Below are 21,460 nucleotides of genomic sequence, written 5' to 3' on the forward strand. Positions count from 1 at the left end.
AATCACTGCCAAATTTTTAGATCAGAATACACTTTTTAAAACTTGAAATCTAACTTAGAGAAGTAGGACAAACTGTGCAACAATTATAAGAATTTTAAACAGTATGAAGGCTGTGCAAGATTTACAAATCCTTACTTTTTTACCCTCAAAAATTATGCACTAAACATTTCTCAATTTAAACTCCACATGACACATGATAGTTTAAACCTAAGACAAATACATATTTACGTTTGAGTTTTGTATCGTGTCTTCATCCTTTCTTTTCAGAGTTCTAGATCTATGCAGCCAATTGCCCACCTGACATCTCCGTTTGGATGCTCTGAAGGGATGTCAAACTCAATGTGCCTGAATACAAACACATGACTTCCTCTACCAATCCTCTCTCCCCACTAAACGGCCCACTTCTAGTGTTGAGAGCAAGTGGCACCACCATACTGTACCCAATTTCACGAGCCATAAAGTCGGGACTCGCACGTACCTTCCCTTCCCTCTCACCTCATTGACAGTCAGTCCACCACTAAGTCTAGACCATGTCACTTCACCCACATCTCTCCACCTCTACCACCAGTTCCCTCAATCTGCCATTATCTCTCACCTGTAGCAGCAGTGAGCACTTTCTCACTGAATTCTCTCCTGAGACCGCCTATGCCTTTCCTGTCCATTAGCCGGTATTACCATATCTCCCCACCCAAACCGGCTGAAGATGCTTCAGTGTATTCCAGTCAGTCATAAAAATAAGACCACGTTCTTTAACTGCCCTACAAATGCTTGCATCATTTAACCTTTGCCAAATAGTCTCAATAGTTCACCTTTCACCACCCTCCACCTTGCTCTCTGCACCCCAGATACACTAAAGTGTTTTCAGTCCTTGAAATGCACCATGTTCTTTCCCATGGCAGGGCTTTTACACATACTGTTTCTTCTGTCATGTTCTACCTTTAACCCATTTCCACCTATTCATCCTGTGGACCCCCACTTAAATTTCACTAAGAGTAACCTCCTCTGACACCCCAGGTCAGGTTCTTGTAATAGTCTATACTCTCACAGGACAGCATTAGCTTCCTCAAAGCATTTATCACAAACGGCCTTGTAATTCTGTCCTTTATGAACTCTACACTACATGATTACGGCATCTATGCTGTGGATCCCTGGTGCCTAGCAGAAAGCCTCACATCCAGTATATTAGTGAGTGAAATTAAAATGAATGCCTGAAAATGATAGTTCGGGGCTTATCCTTTTCATGTTCCGTTCATACCAAAGTGTGCTGCTACAAAAGGAACACAAGCACGTTGCATTCCTGAGGAAAATATTTAAGATTTGTAGATTATTCCGGAGCCCCAAAACAAGAGGCATGGGGTACAATAATGACCTTTATAAAATGCTAACTGCTTTTTACGACTCAACAAGACAAAATCACTCTCCTGATGTAATCTGATGAATGGAATGTAGTTGGTGTGGAATAAATATGTACAGAATAAAAGAAGTTACATTTTACAGACCTTTCCCATGTGCTGTTTGCTTCCAGATACATCACATCCTTTGAACATGAAGTCAAACATTTACCGAGTACCTACTGGTATTATCTCCAGCTGACAGATAGGAAAGTAGGGTAAGAGAGGATCAATGTAGGGCCCGTGTGTGGTTGTATTGCTAATAGGCAGCAAAATGAGACTCCCTATCTTCAACTCCTGTGTACTTCCTGCTCAGTTACAAAGCCCTGGCAATGAGCCTGATGATGTAAACCTTACAGTTTCCCCCAATGCGACCATCTTGTAACTTCATGATGATACGGCTACTGCACACCATTTTCACAATACTGTGGGAGATTCCTACCGCCTTCTAGCTACGGAAGCATTCACTCAACATCCCTCAGACTCAACTCCACCAACCTCAACTTCCGGAGCCCTTCTCCACTGAATTAAGATGGCTCTTTTCTACATTTCCTATCACAACCTTTTCTGTACTAAATTTTAGACTGGTTTACTGACACATCTACTTTAACTAAACTGTATGTGACTTGAAACTGGATGGGGCTCAATGTTTATATTCCAGTACCAGGTGCAATGCCTCCGCCACAGTGGCCCCCTAAAACCTGGATGCTGAGTGGTTGTGTGCAACGGTTAATGAATGAATTGGCTCAAGAACATGATACTAGATGCTCCTGTGAGTTCTCAAATGAGAGCATTTTGTTGAAATCTAGTTCTCTACTCAGCATAGTAACCATTAACACATCATATTCTTATCATATAGAGAGAAGTTAAAGGACCATGCAATTTGCACTGGGAAGATTATTTTTAAGTGGATATAGAAAGGTTAAAAAATACATAAAACCAATGATAGGAATTAATTTTTCAAGTTGGTAAAATAAAACAATGCAGGACAGGTTTAATTTCTCCAAAATTTTGACAGACTTATTTTAAATATTTACTGTAGCAGGTTGAAACAGGCTGAGAATTATCCTTTCATAGACAGATATTTGGGGTTCTTTGTTTGGGACTGCATCAAAGTTAGCTTTCACATTAATAAGCTGCTTAATCTAAATAGGCTTCATGTTATCCTGTTACGCACATCTCTTCACACCTGGATAAACGTACACATTGATAACGTTTGCATCATTAAATCTCATGCAATTCACAATAATCATTCAATTCAAGCTCTAGTCAAAAGGCAAATAGAGCCGGGAAAAATAAATCATTTTTGTTTCTGAAATGTACAGACTTAAGGGTCTTCTTGGTCACTTTGCTCTTTTGTTAGTTCTGAGTGAGCTCTAAGACAGAATATCTTACCCATGCCACAGGTAAGCCAAAATAAATGACAACTCAATTTTGCCAAATACCTATGGCCTTTTTCCAAGCAAAAATAAACTCAGGGCAATACTGTTCAAAGCAAGTGAACACATTTTGTCAAAGCTTCAAACAACAAGAAAGACAAGTATCTGGTCTCCACTTAGCATGAACTTGAATCATTTGTGACTAAGGTAGTACTGAAAATGCACTGACATACTTTTCTGGCGGAGAGATGGGTGCTACTAAGTGAGCAAGAGAATAGAAGAGGAAGAAAAAAGACAAAAGCAATGTGCTCTTTGTGAAGGCCACACTGATAAAATGATCGAACTTCATTTGGAGTAACTGAGGAAGATTAAAAACACAACTCCTTTATGGCGAAGGCAATCAACAATGCATCTGCCTCATGCTAAAGAAAATAATTTTACTTCTTCCTAAATCTAGGTGCTATACCCAGTCTTCTCAGCTCCATAAAAGGTCATTTAATTAATGTTCCTATCAGATGTATGAGCATAAATCCCTGTCAAAGATGTCTTGGTCCAGCGTCCAGATTAAAGCCACTTCTGTAAGTAGTTCTGTATATAAATGCGGTAAGCAGAGAAACTCCACAAGCTGACGAAGTCTGTTAGTTGCAAACTAGATGCTAGATGCAATGAAGACCTTTTAATAAATATCTATTACCGATCTCTTGCCAAAAAGTACGTTGTCATTTCAGAATCTAAAAGCTACGTGGCCAATTATCATCTAAAAATAAAGAAAACCTATTAGATAGGCCTAAATGAGCAAGAAATCATATGGAATAACAGGAATTACACTAATTACATCAGGTAGATTTTCCAGGTAACTGTCCTTGTTTGCTTTTCTTCTTTTGTTGTGCATTCACGAGGCTCAAACCAAGGAGTCTGGATGGACTTTTCCAACAAATTCCTTCGAAAAGTCATTTCTCTAATGAGCTTCTTCATCTGCAAAATTAGAGGGGTGAGCTAGATGGCCCTGAAGTCTCTGCAAGAGATAACTGTGATATCCAGGATGATTCTATCAGATTGCTGCTTTGCTAAAAGGTTTATTAGCGAGAACACTGAAATAAGCACCCAGGAAAATGATCTGAAGATTCTCAACAGATTTCATGTCCCACGCCATCCACACCTGTCCTCAATCACTGCAGATAATGCTTAAGTGGTATTATGCAAAGTCAAGTACTGCACACTGAATTGTATCTGCCTCGTTCAGAAAGGCTGTCTATATGATAGTGCATACACCCATGAGGAAGGATGCAGAATATATCACAAGACAAAGATGGGAAAAAAAAAAAAAGAGGCGGCAAAAGCTTTTTTATCGACCACTTTAAAGGTTATGTAGAGGCCACAAGGTGAAGATATGAAGTATGTTTATAGTAGAGAATGCCATCTACTGACAAAGAAATACTCAATATTCTTATGATTTTATTGAGTAAGTAGTCTACAGTGGATTTCAGTCTTGGATCAGTTAAGAATCTGGTATGTAAAAATAAAAGCCCATCAATTTTTAGGATCCCTTTGGGGTTTCTGTGGGTATATGTTTAATAACTGTCATATCTCAAAACAGTTCAGTCTAACCCCCATTTAGTTTAAAAATATAATGACAGTGGCCACAGTTATCAGCCACGCTTCGATGGTCTGAATGCTCATAACTGGTGCCCCATTAACCAATTTCTTAGCGTGCAGATTCATACCCCAAGGGCTCAAACCACCTCAGAAAGGCGAATAGGGCATTTCATAAAAGTAGCATCTATCTGCCAAGGGCAAAACGCTCCTGTATGTCTTCCTCAATTCAATTTTTCTTATGACATTCCACCCCCAAGGTTGTCTCACTTCAGACTTGTTGATCCCCTGGCAAGGCTGTTCGGAGATATGGAGTGTGGTAAGAGCTCTGGAAAGAGCGTGATCTCAATTATAACAGAAAACACAAATGGAAACAAAAGTATTTTCACACTTCATGTTTTCCATCTATTCAATTGGCAAAGATCAAAAATTTTACTCTGTGTTGATAAGTCTGTGTTGTAACAGACATTCACATACATTTTTTAGTGGGTTGGATCCATTAGTACAAATTCTGTGGAGGATTACTTATCAGTATCTATAAAAAGCAAAAAGACTTTTTTTTTTTGACTCAGAAATGTCTCCTCTAGAAATACAAAGTCTAGGAATGTATAGTCATTGGAGCACTTCTTACTGGTTTTAAGAGCTACCCGTTAGAGTTGTGAAGATTAAATGAAATCATGCATGTGAAGTGTACAGAACAAAACCTGCATTTTACTGGTATTCATGGTAAGCACTGATACAACTTAGCTGTTCATGTAATTATTACTAGATGATGATGCTCATATAACTATTACTAGATGATAATACAAGTCATTTTTTGAAATACCGCAAAATTTCAGAGAAGTAGAGGACCGTTTCATAATCATTAAGGTAAAAAAAAGCGTGTGTATTACACATATTTATCTAGAACATGGTACTTAAATGCTCTCTGGTAAGCCCCGCCAACTGGGGAAATTTCTTTACAGAAAAGTATAATTTGTGTATAACCATATGTGTTTATTTCATAGGAATGTTTTATACTGAATTAATAAAAGTCTAAATGAGTAGGGAAACAAAAACCTTGTTATCTGGATCAAAAGTATCTTAATTGTATTAGGATTTAATTGTTTGAAAGAGTGGAAGAGTAGTTTAAATATTTTCTGGGTTTTTCTTTTCCTTTTGTAGCTAAACGACATTCTAACCATTATCAACCATTCATTTTAGCTGAATCACAAAGAGAAAAAAATGTGAAGTGAAAGCGTATTCATTTGACATTAACCCAAAATAACCAATTTGCTTCTATGAGCCTTAGATATTGCCGAGGTGCATTTGTTAAATTACAGCATCAATTTTTCCTCAGGAATCTTCTAATTTTGTTCCAATCACTGGAGTCATGTTTATGTATTTCCTTGCACAGATATACTGCTTCCTCAGAGAACTCTTGAGAATAGAAACTCCTTATCAGATGATTGAATATCAAAGAGTGAGATGACTAGCCAGTTAGGTTAAAAATATGAAAAGACATTTAAATTTAAACATAAAGGAGATCATGTGAATGACAAAACATGGGGGATGCAGAAGAATGAATTAGGAAAACTTCTTCCCTTCCTCTTCTCTTACAGCTTTTCCATACCCAGGCAGGAAAGCTGGGTCGTATATCCTATTGTTTGAAGCTGTGCTATCCAACATGGTACCAGCCAGATGTGGCTACTGAATCCTTGTAATATAGCAAATAAGAAATGAAGAGACAGTATAAAAGTAAGTGTGAAATATCTTATTCATAATTGTTTCAATACTGCTACATGTTGATATAACATTTTGAACACAGTATATTTAATAAAATTCCACCTGTGTAATTGTACTTTTTACTGTGACTTCTAGAAAAGTTGAAATTACATTTTTGGCTCACATTATATTTCCATTGGACAGTGCAGAACTAAAGCATCAGTATCTATGGCATATATATATATGCCACACTTCCTTTGTATGCACTTGTGTTTTTATGGGTCCAGTAACTAAGTCTGTCTCTGAAAACGAAGAACCCATGTATCTATACAATCTCATCCTCACTAGGCATAGGAAAACTGGTTGATTTCCATTATGTGTGTCCAGCTCCTGCTCCTCAAAACGAAGCTCTATCCAAAATGGTGTTGAAGTCAGAAGGCTCGAGTTTCCAGCTAGGTTACCTGGGCAAATCACTCAAATCCTCCAAGTCCCTTGTCTCAGCTATAAAATACCTGTCTTCCTAGCCATCAGCACTGCTGTGAAAATCAAATAAGCTATGTATGAGAACTCTTCGTGTCATACACACTAAGGTCCTTGAAGGGGTATTAACATTCAGTTTTATTTCAACAAATGGCATACTGAACAACTGATCTTTTGCGATCCAAGTTGCAGCAGAAATATCACACCTTTGCTGCCAGTCACACTGCTGTGTATAACGGAAGCAGCTGATCTGTTCAATTCTAAGTCATAGCTTGGACTGCTCCGTAATGATGATCACAGTAAACAGAATGAAGAGTACAGAAACTCTTTGTATCATATTCCATTTCTAAAGGTTGAGACCCTGGCTTCAGAATCATGCCAGATTGCCAGGAAGGCTAATGCTGAAGAGTTCCTTTTAAGAGTCACTTTGCAAACAAATGACTTTTACTGAAATATAAATAGTGCTACTCTAAAAAGAGGAAGACTGGTAATAAATAAAGCACTTTATAGTAACCATATTTCACACTGAAAGTGCATGGTATTTTTTGAGCTATTTTTCCATGCATCCAGTTGAGCCTATAAGGTAGAGAAGTCAGGTGATAGATAATTTAAAAATGAGAAAACAGATATGACTTGCCCAAGGCCATACAGCTGGATGGTGCTAGGACAAGAGTTGGCTTCCAGCTAATAGGCCTGTGTGTTTACAGAGCACTGCACTGTAAATGTGAGCTTTAAGTTGTCATTTTCCTGCAGTCTGTCCATCTCTTCTTTTCCCTAATTTTCATACAGATAAATATAAGATAACGTTACTGTATAATCCATCTGTGATATCCAGAATAATATGACTGGCAAGAGTTGGAGGAAATTTGTGAATAAATTATTAAACCCTTAAGAAAAAATCAAATTCAAATTCCATGATGATATTTTCCTGATAACAAATGACTCTTTCATACACCCATGCATTCATTCAAACATTTGGAGGATGCCCCACAACCACAGCATGAAAAAGATCAAGCTTTGGAGTTAGATACCTGAGTGTTAATTTCAGCCACTTTGAGTATTTTATACGGCCCTGTAAACCCTGTATTATTGGCATAAATTACTAAGACTGGAAGGGTTTTAGGCAATTAAATAAGGCATTACTTGTTAAAAAACAAACAAAAACACAAAAAAAAAAAACAGCAGCGGAATTCCTGACACATAGTGTTTAGTAAGGTTAGCTAAAATAATAATACTTACTGGTATGTAGTTATTGTTCTTGATACTGAAGATACTATAAGACATAGGCTCTGCCCTCAAGGCATCATATAAATTGTCACCCATCAGTTATATCTAAGGAAGTCTGTAGAAATGGGTATTTTTAAGAGTCCAGGTAACTATATGAATTTCAGGCTGTTATTCTGATATTCAGCACTGTGTAGTATCAACCTAAATCCTCAGAAGGTCCATTCAATAAGGCTAAGGGATTTTGCAAACTAAAATGCAATTTACCTTACCGTGTTTCATGTATTCAGTCTTTCAACACTGAATTTCAGCAAACTCTTGAGGAAACTTCTTCTACCAGCCTTAAAGTTAGCCTAAGTACCTTGTTAAACAGACCACCTCTTAAGCCAGTTTTTAATAACACATGAAACTGATCCTAACGCAACAATTACTTATCCCATCCTAATGCAACAATTATTTATCGTGACGCTCTAGCTCAGCAAGGGAGGTGAGAGATCAATGATGGAAAACATCAATAACTTCCTGCCTCCTTCCATAAACCTAGCTAAGTAAGCTCTTACCATGAAGAGCCATCATCTTTGCCAATTTATTTTTTTTCTGCAATAAATGAGTGAGCAGCCAGCATTTCCACAAAAAAGCCTGAGGGGCCAATTCCCTAAGACCACTGTATTAAAGTTCTCAAAATAAAAGTCACACCAACTTGTAATCATTTTTATATATAGCAGGATCCACACTGGCACAGAAAAATAATTCTGCCATCTACTATGAGAAACAGAGTACCAACTTCCCTTTTGTAGAAAGCCACGAGTTAATATGGTATGTCAAAAGTTCCATGCACTGGAATGACTGCTTTTAAATCAATCAACCAAACTGTATTTAATAACTTAATTGAATTAGAATACATAACTCCATCTTCAAAAGACAAAATGTTTTTAAATAGGTCTAAATTCTAAGCATTTATATGTATTACGAATTGTTATAGTTCAAGACTGCCATCAACCCAATTCTAACCAAGTCAATGTCTGGAAAAGCAGAGCCCCAGTATCTTGATTTGTAAAATGGAAATGTTGTATTTAAATTGCAGTTCTATTAGAAATCACAGTCTTATTAATACTACTGATGTTTTATTTTCTTTATTGGCTAGGGCAAGGGTCTGCCAACTTTTTTTGTAAAGAGCTAGATGATAAATATTGTCAGCCTTGCAGGCCATAAAATCTGTATCAGAACTACTCAGATCTGCTGTTTTAACGGGAAATCAGTGTGGACAATATATACACAGATAAGTGTGGCTGTGTGCCAATAAAACTTTATTTATGGACACTGACATTTGAAAATCATTTTCACGTCATGAATTACTAGTCTTGATTTTTTTCCAACCATCTAAAAATATTTTTAAAAAGCATGCTTAGTATGTGGAAGACACACAAAGAAGTGGAGAACTAGATTTGACTAACGGGCCATAGATTGCCAACCCCTTGGCCAGAATACTCTGCTCCAAGCTTATGTAAATTGATTATATATTTAACTGGTCAATGAGTTTTTGGAAAAAGATCAGTGTAACAAATTGAAAAATTCTCTATATACAAAACCATGTTATTTTCATTTACTTCAAATTCTGTTGAACATTTTTGGGGAAGAAAATACTGTTTTCACTATTTAATCACCTTTCACTTTACAGATCTTTTAGCAGTATTTTCTCTCTAATGTAGAAAGTTCAACTATGGTACTTCAAAGCACTGCAAACAAATTTATTTAGAGTGCTTGTTAAACATGTTGCTTATTTTCCTTACTAAATTAACTGCGGTTTGTGAAACAAATGAATCCAACAATACAAGATGCAAAAACAATTTCAATAAATAGGTCTTCATTTACTATTTAATCTCTTTTCTGCCACTGACTTAAAAACATCTGCCAGCAAGAGGTGCAAACACCATATTTCTCCAGTTACATAATGGTAATTATAATGGAATTACAGCACAAATAAAATCTTAATCATGTTGGCCACTCTTTTCCGTGTTCTTATTACTTCCTCCCAATCCATTAAATCTGTGCTGTGGTATTAAAATGGGCAGAAGTACAGGGAGAGAGAAGACGAATTTGATTTGGTCAAAAGGTCAAGGCATAATAATTTAGTCGAATAAGTAAAGTGGAGCATCGTCTTTTCATCCCTTTATTTCTTATGCTTTTAATGCTGGACTATATGCAAAATGAATAAAAGACCATGGGTATCAGGCCAGTTAGGCAACAGCACCAAAGGATATGATGCTATTGAGGTTCATATTAGTTGCTCTCAAGACATTACAGTTTAAAGAGATTTACCAAGCATTCCTAATCTATCATTATCTTATAACCCACCAATTTTTTTTACCTTGCTGAACCTAATTAGAATGAAAATTACAAATTTTAGGGATGCAAAAATAAGTAAGTCAGAGAAGTATGCAAATCCTCACAACAGGTTTGTTTGGTTTTCTGAGTCATGGCATCCCATTAGCCCCGAAACAATTAACACAATATCCACAGTACCACGGATGCACGTATCTACTGACAGTGAAGTACACAGATAAAAACAGAAGGCAGCACACAGCAGGGATGAAGAGCACATGCTACAGAACCAGACTGACCAGTTTTGTAAGCTCAGGCACTTATACATCTGTGCAAGTGGTCTTAAATAATTCACTCATCATTGTATGCCGGAGCGTCCTTGTCTGTCAAATTAAAAAACATAATTAAAGCCACCACAGAATGTTAGGATTAAAGTAATATGCGTAAAGTTTTTATAATATTGTCTGACACAAGGAACTAAGTAAATGTTTGTTAAATAAAGCAATGGTTTAAAAAGTACTTTTTATTGACTAATGCTCTATATTACCATTTCTTATAATACTTGCTTTCTGATAGCTGATTACTATTCTTTTTAGATCTCTACAAGAAAAAAGAAATAAGGATTTAATAGCCCCATCCATGATAAATGTTTGCCAATGATACAGATGAAATGGCAATTTAAGGGTGGTCTGCCTCAAGTACCACCAATGTCTGATGTAATTAATGAAACAAAATTACAGGGCAACAGGGACCTTACTTCTAAGGCACCTAATAATGAAGAAGCCTTTAACCAGCAGTACAGACTTGACCCCCCCATAGTAATCCTAAAAATCAGCTGCTTCATTGACTCCTGCTCTGTACATCAAGTGGTTGCTCTCAATCCAGTGCTTTCTTTTCTTCTAAATATCCCTATGATCTATTGTCTCCAAACTCCCAGGTCCTCATCAATAAACTTGACAAGAATCTTAACTGAGCCCCATTTAGCTGCACACCACTTTGCTAACTACCACAGAGATTGTTAAGACAAAAGAGGCAGCTGGAACCATCCAGGAGCTTACAATCTAGAGAAACAAAATATAACAACGTGACAAGATGGTGGTAACATAAAACTACACAGAAAGGGAATAAGAACTCAAAATGCAAACATGGGTGCAGTGCTTTAGTGTCTATACAGTGTTCTCACCAGTACAGTAACTCATTTTGTGCCTCTATCTCACCGTAGACCAGCAAGTAAAAAAAAAAAAAAAAAAAAAAAAGCCAACAACAGAAACCAAAAAAAAACTGTCTTGGTATTACAGACTATCAAGCAGAGCCTCAGGAAATCTAACTCACTTACCCATAGTCTTAAAATTAGAGACAAAGCCATAGTGCAGAAGCTAGATATGCATGCTCGCATCCATGATTTTAAACTAGAATCTCCGTTTCCTGAAAGGAGAGATCCATAGGATGCGAGCATTCTGTGATCATTTCCCAGAGACAGAGTGTGAGACAGCTCATGATGAGTGCTCAAAAGTGGGCATCTGACCAGAGAGGAAGATCACTGCAAATGGGAAATGGTGTCAGCTCAATAAAGTACAGAAAAAGTTCAGGTCAATGGCTTTAAATGGAGTGTTTGGAGAGGAGGTCTGTGTTGACATGAACAGAAAAGTCATTAGCTAGTATTCTGTTTCTTATTGGCTGTGCAAAAGATAGGAGAGAAGGACCAGAGTTTTAAAACAATTGCATTGAGCATTAGGAAGCTAAATTTCAACTCCAGCACCTCCAATACACGTCTATCCCTTTATCTCCTGAGACTCTGATATGACCTACACACTCAATCCGATTAACTTAGAATCCCCAAACCAACTGCTACCCCATATTGAGTGATGGGAGGAACCTGAGTAAGTCTTAAGATATACAGCACACTTACGATGTGAGAAGCATTGTGCTAAAAGCTTTCACATCATCTCATTTAATCTTCAAAACAACCACGGCAGCTTTGTCTGGGTCCCCAAGACTACCTCTAAAATAAAAGACATGCTAGAAAGATTCATAGGACTCAGCATCTAAGTTGCACTTATATCAAAGAATTATTACAATGGTATAGTAGGAATACAAAGCTGAATGATAAAGGAAAAAAAAAAAAAAACCCACAGGCAGAGACTGCAGTAATCCACATGCAAGTTGCCTTATGCATCCTTCCTCCCATAGGGTGGTCACACAGAGTGTGCACATTCCTAGCAATGAAAATGCATCAACACGTATGCACTATTTCTATCCAGGAAAGGTGATTAGGGACTCAGCGTGGGCACTGTTTATTTTGTTTGTAGGAGGGCTGGTCACATAGGTGCCCTCTGCTAAAATTACCAAAATTCCACACAACTAAAAGAAAGCAGGTGTTCAGCATACACCATCTTATTTGTATAGGCAGTCTAAGCATAGTGAGCAACTCTTTATCAATTAAAAAAAATATATACTAGTACCAGCCAAGATCTCAGATGTCAGCTGAGAGCCAATCTCACATGCGTTAGGAGCCTCAGGTCTGATATATTAATTCTTCCTTACATAGGAGGCAATTATTACTATTTCATGTAGATGAAGTAACTCAGTTACAGATATTATGTAAGTCATCTAGGATCCTAGAAGTTCTAAGTGTCAGAAAATGTGTTGCAGCTCCACAGCTCCTTAAATAGACGTGACACAAGGTTATAGGCAAGTGGTTACATTCTAGGAGAGACCTGAGACACTGAAGGGCCACTTGTACGTGAGCAGAATGATAGCTAGGTGTGGAAAAAGGAGAGGCAGCAAGCTAATCAAAGGGTCTGTTTCTAAATTGGTTACCATCGTGGTCAAGCAGGAGTCAGTCCCACTGTGGAACAAGGTGAAATGAACGTGAAAGTTTTCCACTCAAAATACCAACCAGGGGACTATCTATTTACTGGCTGTTCATCCCCTATTGGTCAAGGTTCTCAAGAGCTATTAACTCCTCATATTTAAGAAATCTTAGGGAAAAAAGCAAAAATCCCTGAAGCAGAACACAACCTGGTTTTGCAGCAAGTATGGGAGCCAAAAACTGCATCCAGAAAATGAAAGATGGGCATAAGATATATGAGTATAAACAGTCTGTATTAGGTTTCAGACAGTGTGACTTCCTATGCTACCTACACCCGAGTCACCATGATGGGTTCTATCAGATTACTTTAGAATGGATTAGAAGTCCCTAAGTAGCTTTCAGGAATTTTAAAAAGGAATAAACATTGTGGACCAATGTGACAGTGGTAACTCCAGTTTTTGTTTGGCAAAGATAATAGAGTACGGCTCTGCCCATCAGAGAGAAAAGACACAGAGCCACACACTGGAAAGCAGCCACCAGATCCCCCCACCAGGAAGCCTAATCAACACACTGGACATACCCCACCACAGGGGACAGAGGGCAGAAACAAGATGAATTACTAGTAGGCAGCATAGGGAAAAGAGACAGCAATTCCTTTAAATTAGACAAAATGAGAAAACAAAGAGACACCATGCAGGCAAAGGAGCAGGAAGAAAACCCACAAGACCAAATAAGTGAAGAGGAAATAGGAAAATTGCCTGAAAAAGAATTCAGAGTAATGATAGTAAAGATGGTCCAAAATCTCGATAACAAAACAGAGAAAATACAAGGAAGAGTTAATAAGGACTCAGAAGAACTAAAGAGCCAACAAACAGTAATGGACAACAAAATAAATTAAAAATACTCTAGATGGTATAAACAGCAGAATAACTGAGGCAGAAGAACAAATAAGTGAGTTGGAAGATACAAGGGGGGAAGTAATTGCCACAGAGCAGGAAAAGAGAAAAAAGAATAAAAGCAATGAAAGACAGGCTCAGAGACCTTGATGACAACATTAAGTGCACCAACATTTGAATCATAGGCATCCCAGAAAAAGAAGAAAAAAAGAAAGGGTCTGAGAAAATATTTGAAGAGGTTATAGTGGAAAACTTCCCCAACATGGGAAAGGAAATAATTCTTCAAGTCCAAGGAGCGCAGAGAGTCTCATACAGAATAAACCCAAGGAGAAATACACCAAGGCACATATTAATCAAACTAACAAAAATTAAACACAAAGAAAAATATTAAAAGCAGCAAGAGAAAAGCAACAAATAACATATAAGGGAAAACCCATAAGGATAACAGCTGACCTTTCTACAGAAACTCTGCAGGCCAGAAGGGAATTGCAGGATAGACTTAAAGTCCTGAAAGAGAGAAACCTACAGCCAAGAATACTCTACCCAGCAAGAATCTCATTCAGATTTGATGGAGGAATCAAAAGCTTTCCAGACAAGCAAAAGTTAAGAACCACCAAACCAGCCTTACAACAAGTGCTTAAGGAATTTTTCTGAGTAGGAAACACAAAAGAAGGAAAAGACCTACAAAACAAATCCAAAACAATTAAGAAAGTGCTAATAAGAACACATGTCAATAATCACCTTAAATGTAAATGGATTAAATGCTCCAACCAAAAGACACAGACTGGCTGAATGGATACAAAAACAAGACCCTTCTATATGCTGCCTACAAGAAACCCACTTCAGACCAAGGGATACATATAGACTGAAAGTCAAGGGATGGAAAAAGATATTCCATGCAAATGTAAGTCAAAAGAAAGCTGGAGTAGCAATACTCATATCAGACAAATTAGACTTGAAAGTAAAGACTATTACAAGAGACAAGGAAGGACACTACATAATGATCAAGGGATCCATTCAAGAAGAACATATAACAATTGTAAATATCTATGCACCCAACATAGGGGCACCTCAATACATAAGGCAAATGCTAACAGCTATAAAAGGGGAAATCAACAGTAAAACAATAACAATAATAGTAGGAGACTTGAAGACCCCACTTACATCAATGGACAGATCATCCAAACAGAAAATAGATAAGGACACACAAGCTTTAAATGACACATTAGACCATCTCAAATTAATTGATATTTGTAGGACATTCCATCCAACAACTACAGAATACACTTTCTTCTCAAGTGCACACGGAACATTTTCCAGGATAGATCACATCTTGGGTCACAAATCAAGCCTTGGTAAATTCAAGAAAATTGAAATCATATCAAGCATCTCTGACCACAATGCCATGAGACTAGATATCAATTATAGGAAAAAAATGTAAAAATATACAACCCCATGGAGGCTAAATAATACGCTATTTTTAAATTTTTATTTATTTATTTATTATATTTTTGGGGGTACACCAAGTTCAATCATCTGTTTTTATACACATATCCCCGTATTCCCTCCCTCCTTCAACCCACCCCCCACCCTCTCCGTCCTAGTTCTCTAAGGCATCATCCATCCTTGAGTTGAACTCCTGTTGTTATATAGCAACCTCCCACTGGCTATCTATTTTACAGTTGGTAGTATATATATGTCTATGCTACTCTCTCACTTCGTCTCAGCTTCCCCTTCACCCCCCGCACCCCCCAATCCTCGAGTTCTCCAGTCCATTCTCTGCATCTGCATCCTTGTTTTTGTCTTGTCACTGAGTTCATCAGTACCATTTTTAGATTCCATATATATGAGTTAGCATACAATATTTGTCTTTTTCTGACTTACTTCTCTCTGTATGACAGACTCTAGGTCTATCCACCTCATTACATATAGCTCTATTTCATTCCTTTTTATGGCTGAGTAATATTCCATTGTGTATATATGCCACATCTTCTTTATCCATTCAACTGTTGATGGGCATTTAGGTTGCTTCCATGCCCTGGCTATTGTAAATAGTGCTGCAATAAACATTATGGTACATGTTTCTTTTCAGATTATGGTGTACCTCAAAAGCTGATACAAAAAAAGATAACAGAGTAAAAACATGTCTTAAAAATTCTATGCATCTCAGTTCAGCATTCTTCACAGAAAGCCTATTTGTTTAACGCCATCAATTGTTGATATATAAAGTTTTGCAGAATGCCTGACTTGGGCTCAGTCATGTTTCTGTTCAATACTCTGTGAGATATGAAGGTTTTATTTATATGTTTATAAATATCCAATCAGTATTTTTTTTAACACTTAACATTTCCAAGGGCTGGAAAATCACCATCACTTAGTTTCAGAATATTTTCATTCCCCTACCAAAGAAACTATGTAAATTCACTTTCATATTTCCATTCAAAATCATTCCCAACTGCCCCTCCTCCAAGTCCCTGGAAACCACCAATATACTTCGTCTTTATTAATTTACCTATTCTGAAAATTTCATATAAATATAATCATATAATATATGGACTTTTGTGATTGGTTTCTTTCATGTAGTATAAGGTTTTCGAGGTTCATCCGTGTTGTAGTAATATGTATCACTACTTCATTGTTTTATTTCTAAATAATGGTCCATCGTATGGCTATTCCATAGTTGTTTACCTGCACATCAGCTGATGAACATTTAGGTTGACTCTATTTTTAGATTCTCGTGACTAATGCTCCTATGGACAGTATAGCTTTATGTTCTCATTTCTCTCAGGTGTATACCTAGGAGTGGAATTTCTGAGTCAAATGATAACCTTATGTTTAACATTGAGGGATAGCCAAACTGTTTTCCAAATAAGCTGTTATTTTACAATCCCACCAGTAGTGTATGAAGGTTCCAATTTTTCTACCCCTTCATCAGCACTTGTTATTGGCAAATGCAAATATTTGAAGGCCAGTAATTTCAAGGCAATCAGTGGCTTTACTAAGAAGCTTTCTAATTATTTATATTCAATATTCCTAAATACATATTATAGAGAAGGTAAGTGCCTTGTGGGTAACAAAAGTGACATGCCCTCTAGTAGTTTTCACAGTGGGGAAAAAAAAATTCTCACCTACCATAACAGGTGGCAAACGGTGGTAAGTTCTCACAGTAATTCCAAATGAAAAGATCAAACTGAAGAAGTGGTGATTTGAAGATTAATTAGAGTAGGATTTTTTATTCGAGTGGGTGTAAAGGAACCTAACAAAAGAGAAAGATAGTTGCTATGAACTGAATGTCTGCATCCCCCCAAATTTACACAGTGAAGCCCTAACCCCCAATGTCATGATATCTGGAGGTGGGGCCTTTGGAAAGTAATTAGGATTAGATGAAGTCATGTGGGCAAGGCTTCCATGATGGGATTAGTTTCCTTGTCAGCAGAGAGACAGAGACAGACAGACCAGAGCTAGCTCTCTTCACCATGTGAGAACACAGGGAGAAGGTGGCCAAACTGCAAGCCAAGAAGATAGCTCTCATGAGAAACCCAATCTCCGAGCACCTTAATCTTTGGCTTCCCAGTCTCTGTCATTGTGAGAAATTAATGTCTGCTTAAGCAACCCAATATATGGTATTTTGTGATAGCAGCTTGGGCTGGAGCAATAGCACACCAGATGCAGGAAATATTATGAGTGATAGAATAGAAAAAGCAATGAGTAGTTAGTTGTATTTACCCAAAATCAAGTAGTGAAATACTGATCACCTCATTTAAACCTGTTTCCTGAACATGATGAAAACAATATTCTCCCGGTAGATGGAAAGACAATGTAAAACAAATGAGGTGCAAGAAGAAAGTTGTCATAGGGAAATAAACAGAAGCATGATATGAATTTGGTAAAGCTAATTCCATTAACTTTAAGGTCTATAATGCTACAAAATGCCATCTTTTTTGGGGGAATATTTGATACCTTAAGATGCAGTTCAAAACCACCATAAAAAATGCTAAAAGCAGTCTCAAATGTGAATAATGATTATGAATTACAAGTAAATAAACAAAGCTGTTATAAATTACCTTGCCATAATTAAAACAAAAACAAAGCCATTATTTTTTTTATTACCTTTTATTGTTGACAGGGGCCAAAATTAAAGAACATTCCAAGAGAGGGTATCTTAAAAGAGAGAGAAGTGACTTCAAAGTTCTAGGAGAGGAAGTTTAATTGGCACTTCAGTTCATAACTGGGGGCATCTAAATAATAAACAGGAAAAGAATGCAACAGCCTAGAAAATCCAACATCACCCAAATAGTAGACTTTGTCAAAGCCAAGTCAAATAACATTTTTCAGTAACAGTTGATAAAGGCACACAAGAGGAAAGAAACTAAATAAAGGACGTAAAGTTCAATTCACTGACTCTCTGTTTCATGTACATTTCTAGAGACATTTTCCTGTCACTGGGATACAAAAACTCAAAATTACCTTAGACATATGTTTATTTTTGGAGCCCTACAAAAGGTATTCAACTATAGCCAAGACAGTTGATTGTCCCAAGTAAGGAACTGGTTGAAATATAATCACCAACTCTTCCTTCAGAGTTACTGTCAACCTCAAGCTAGACATTTCTATGCATGCAAGCATTTATGGAAGATCAAATCTGCCTCATGGAAATGTGCTGAGACTTAGTATCTGCAAGCCCTAAACCTAGGGGACAGCTGAGCCTAAAGCCTCATCACTTCTTTACACATTTAACACCTTCAACTCTAGCATTCTCTCTAACAGACGCTCCTCACATCCCACATGTCAGCACAGCTTCCTACAATCCCTATATATAGACAACAAGATGACACATTTTGGTCCTAACTGATAAGCAAAATTGGAATTGCTGTAGGACCATCTGATAAGCCACTCCTAGTGTGATGAGAAATGGAAGGACCTCATTCCCGATAGGAAAGTGTGGGGGAGAAGAATGGTGGATTGGGACCAGTCCTCCTTGGTTATATGTAATCTTTTACTCAGCCTTTACATCAGGGGAAAGGATCCCTTTGCTTTAATACAGTAAGCATGTGTTTCAGAAAAATATACAAGGTAAAGAATTAGCAGTAATGGAAATTTTACAGTTATATGCCACCAAATATTTAAACCAATTCACAAATTATTTTCTACACATTCAGGCCTGGGCATGTATTGAAAAACAGTTATCATTAGACTTACATTTTAAGAGAAAGTTACAAGATATACACCTGTTCCCAATTTCTGTTAAAAATAGAAACATACCACACTAATTTCAAAACCCACTTCTATAAGTCTGCAATTTCTCTGAAACTGATTAGATCATTAAATTGGGTTGTACATTTAAATTCTTATGTTCTTATCTCCCTTAACTCCCTAGAAAGCTGTGGTTAAATTGACGGTGTCTCTTGCTAACTTTAGCCACACGCCAACCTCTTTCATGTCTCTATACACTCTGCACCTGCCACTCTGCCTGCCTGTAATCTCGTCCTCCTTGATCTTCACACGCCTGCTTTTCACATCCTGTGAAACTCAGCTGAAAGATTTTCTTCTAAAAAACACTGGCTTTCCCCGTCACGCTAATTAGTCTCTATCTGTGTAACTCTGTCATTGTAGCCCACTCTTCCTTCTCCTTCAGTCACAACACCGCTATCACTACACCTCTTTCTTACCTTTACAGCATTTCTCTATTTGCATTTACCTATTTAGCTATTTGTTACCACCTCTCCCTGTAGACTTTAAGCTCCATGAATGGTAGGTCTGTATTTACCACTCTCTTCGTATACCCAACATCTCGTAGGCACTCAAATATTGTTTAAATATATACTCATGCATCTTTATATCTGGATTGCTACAAAAAGTTAATTGTGGTTCCATGAAAACCTTTTTTTCTTTATGCACTGTGGTATTCTCCAAAACTTCTAAAATAAACACATGTATTTGGCTTGTGAAATCAAGAAAAAAATCTGCTTTTTTGGGGGTTGCTTTCCCTTTATAATGCTTTTGTTAGGGCTTTGGTTTTCTGATATACTCCATATATTTGAGCCAAAAGCAGTCATTTACTGCTTGGTGTTCATGTCAGTAAAGAAGATACTCCAATATCTGGTAGTTCTAGAAATGATTATGACCTTCAAACAACTGACAGATTTTACAAAAGTTTGGAGCAAACAGCATGAAATCACTTCCAGGAATGACAGCAATCAATCTTTTTCTTAAATGGTACCAAAGGCGGAGTCCATAGCAGAAAACAGCTTGTTTGGAACTACATCAGCCCTCCAAGGCCAGGAAGGCGCCAGGAAAAGGAGTCTGGCAAACTAAATTCCCGGGGATGAACTTCAACTCCTGGCAGAGAAACTTTAAGAAGTTAGAGTCTGAATCCTATATTTAATGTCGGATCCTAAAGGAATAGGCTTTGAGACAGAGCAGAGTGTTCTACTTTTCAGAATGTGGGTCCAAGCATATTTCACACAAAAGTCTCGTTCTTTGAACTAAGTCACAAAGTAAAGGCTAGACTAGCAGCAAGCATAATCCACCCATGAGCTAAAGTAGTGGGCTGTAGCTCCCTCAAATCTGCTGCGAAAGGGCAAGATCTAATCAAGAAACGTAGATGAGGCTGAGGCTGCAAGGATTTCAAAAGGCCATAGCTTTGGGGTAAGAAGGATATGGGGACTAAAACTACTCAGGGTATAACATCAACTATCATCAAAATAAGCGAACTCTTCTTCAACACCTGGTGTGAATGTAAACTGTTACAACCACTTCAGAAACAATTCACTAATGTATCTAGTAAAATTAACACACATACCCTACAACTCAATGATTCAACATCTGTGGGAGGATGTCCCTCAAGAAACGTTTATTTACATCAGGAGGATCTATGTACCAGAAAATTCATTGCCATAGTTTGTTAAAATGAAAATTTTTGTAACTTAAATGCCCAGTCACATGACAGGTAGACATCATGATTCAGTCAGACACTAGACTATAATAGTGCATTTAAAATAAATGCACTATTATCAATGCCGATCGTATTAAATAGTGGGGAAAAGAAAGCAAATTAGCCAAAGGATATACACTGTATCGTGTTTTTAAATTAAAATTTAATACAAAATAACAGCGCATACATATATACACACACACATAAATCAATGTGTATAAAAATATAAATACTTGAATGGGAAAGAAACACTTCAGGATATTTAATACCTCTGAAGAGGTAGGAAGGAGGAAACTGGGGTGAGAGGGGCTTCATTTATATCTGTACTTTAAGGATTTGATTATATCTATGATTAAAATGGATCTAACTAAACAGCAAAATATTCAGTTGTTTTCTCAGGTGGTTAAGGATACACAGATATGGGTTAGTATTATCTTCTATAATATTATTTATCTTTAGAGTATCTATAACATTTTTAAGAATTAAAATGGTAGAAAATATTTTTCCTGCAGAGCTTCCTCTTTTCTACTGAACACCAATATTTTAAGTTACTATTAAATAGGATTCCCAGATTACACTGAAAAGCATTGAAGAGTATGTACACTGAGATTTATTTACTATGCACTTCCTGGAATGCAGCCTAAAACCCCTCCTCAGGTAGAAATGCTCTCCTACCTAAGGCTATGATAGTCCTCACATAATCATTGTGGCTGATTTTATGCGAT

At 37.2% G+C, this 21,460-nt stretch overlaps 1 protein-coding gene across 5 annotated transcripts in view; it reads right to left on the reverse strand.

The window, feature by feature from the left end:
- CNTN4 (contactin 4) overlaps nt 1-21,460 on the reverse strand; it is a 780,243-nt gene that overhangs the window by 755,978 nt on the left and 2,805 nt on the right. The window lies entirely within an intron of this gene.

Source organism: Hippopotamus amphibius, chromosome 13 (assembly GCF_030028045.1).
Source record: "Hippopotamus amphibius kiboko isolate mHipAmp2 chromosome 13, mHipAmp2.hap2, whole genome shotgun sequence".
Classification (NCBI taxonomy): domain Eukaryota; kingdom Metazoa; phylum Chordata; class Mammalia; order Artiodactyla; family Hippopotamidae; genus Hippopotamus; species Hippopotamus amphibius.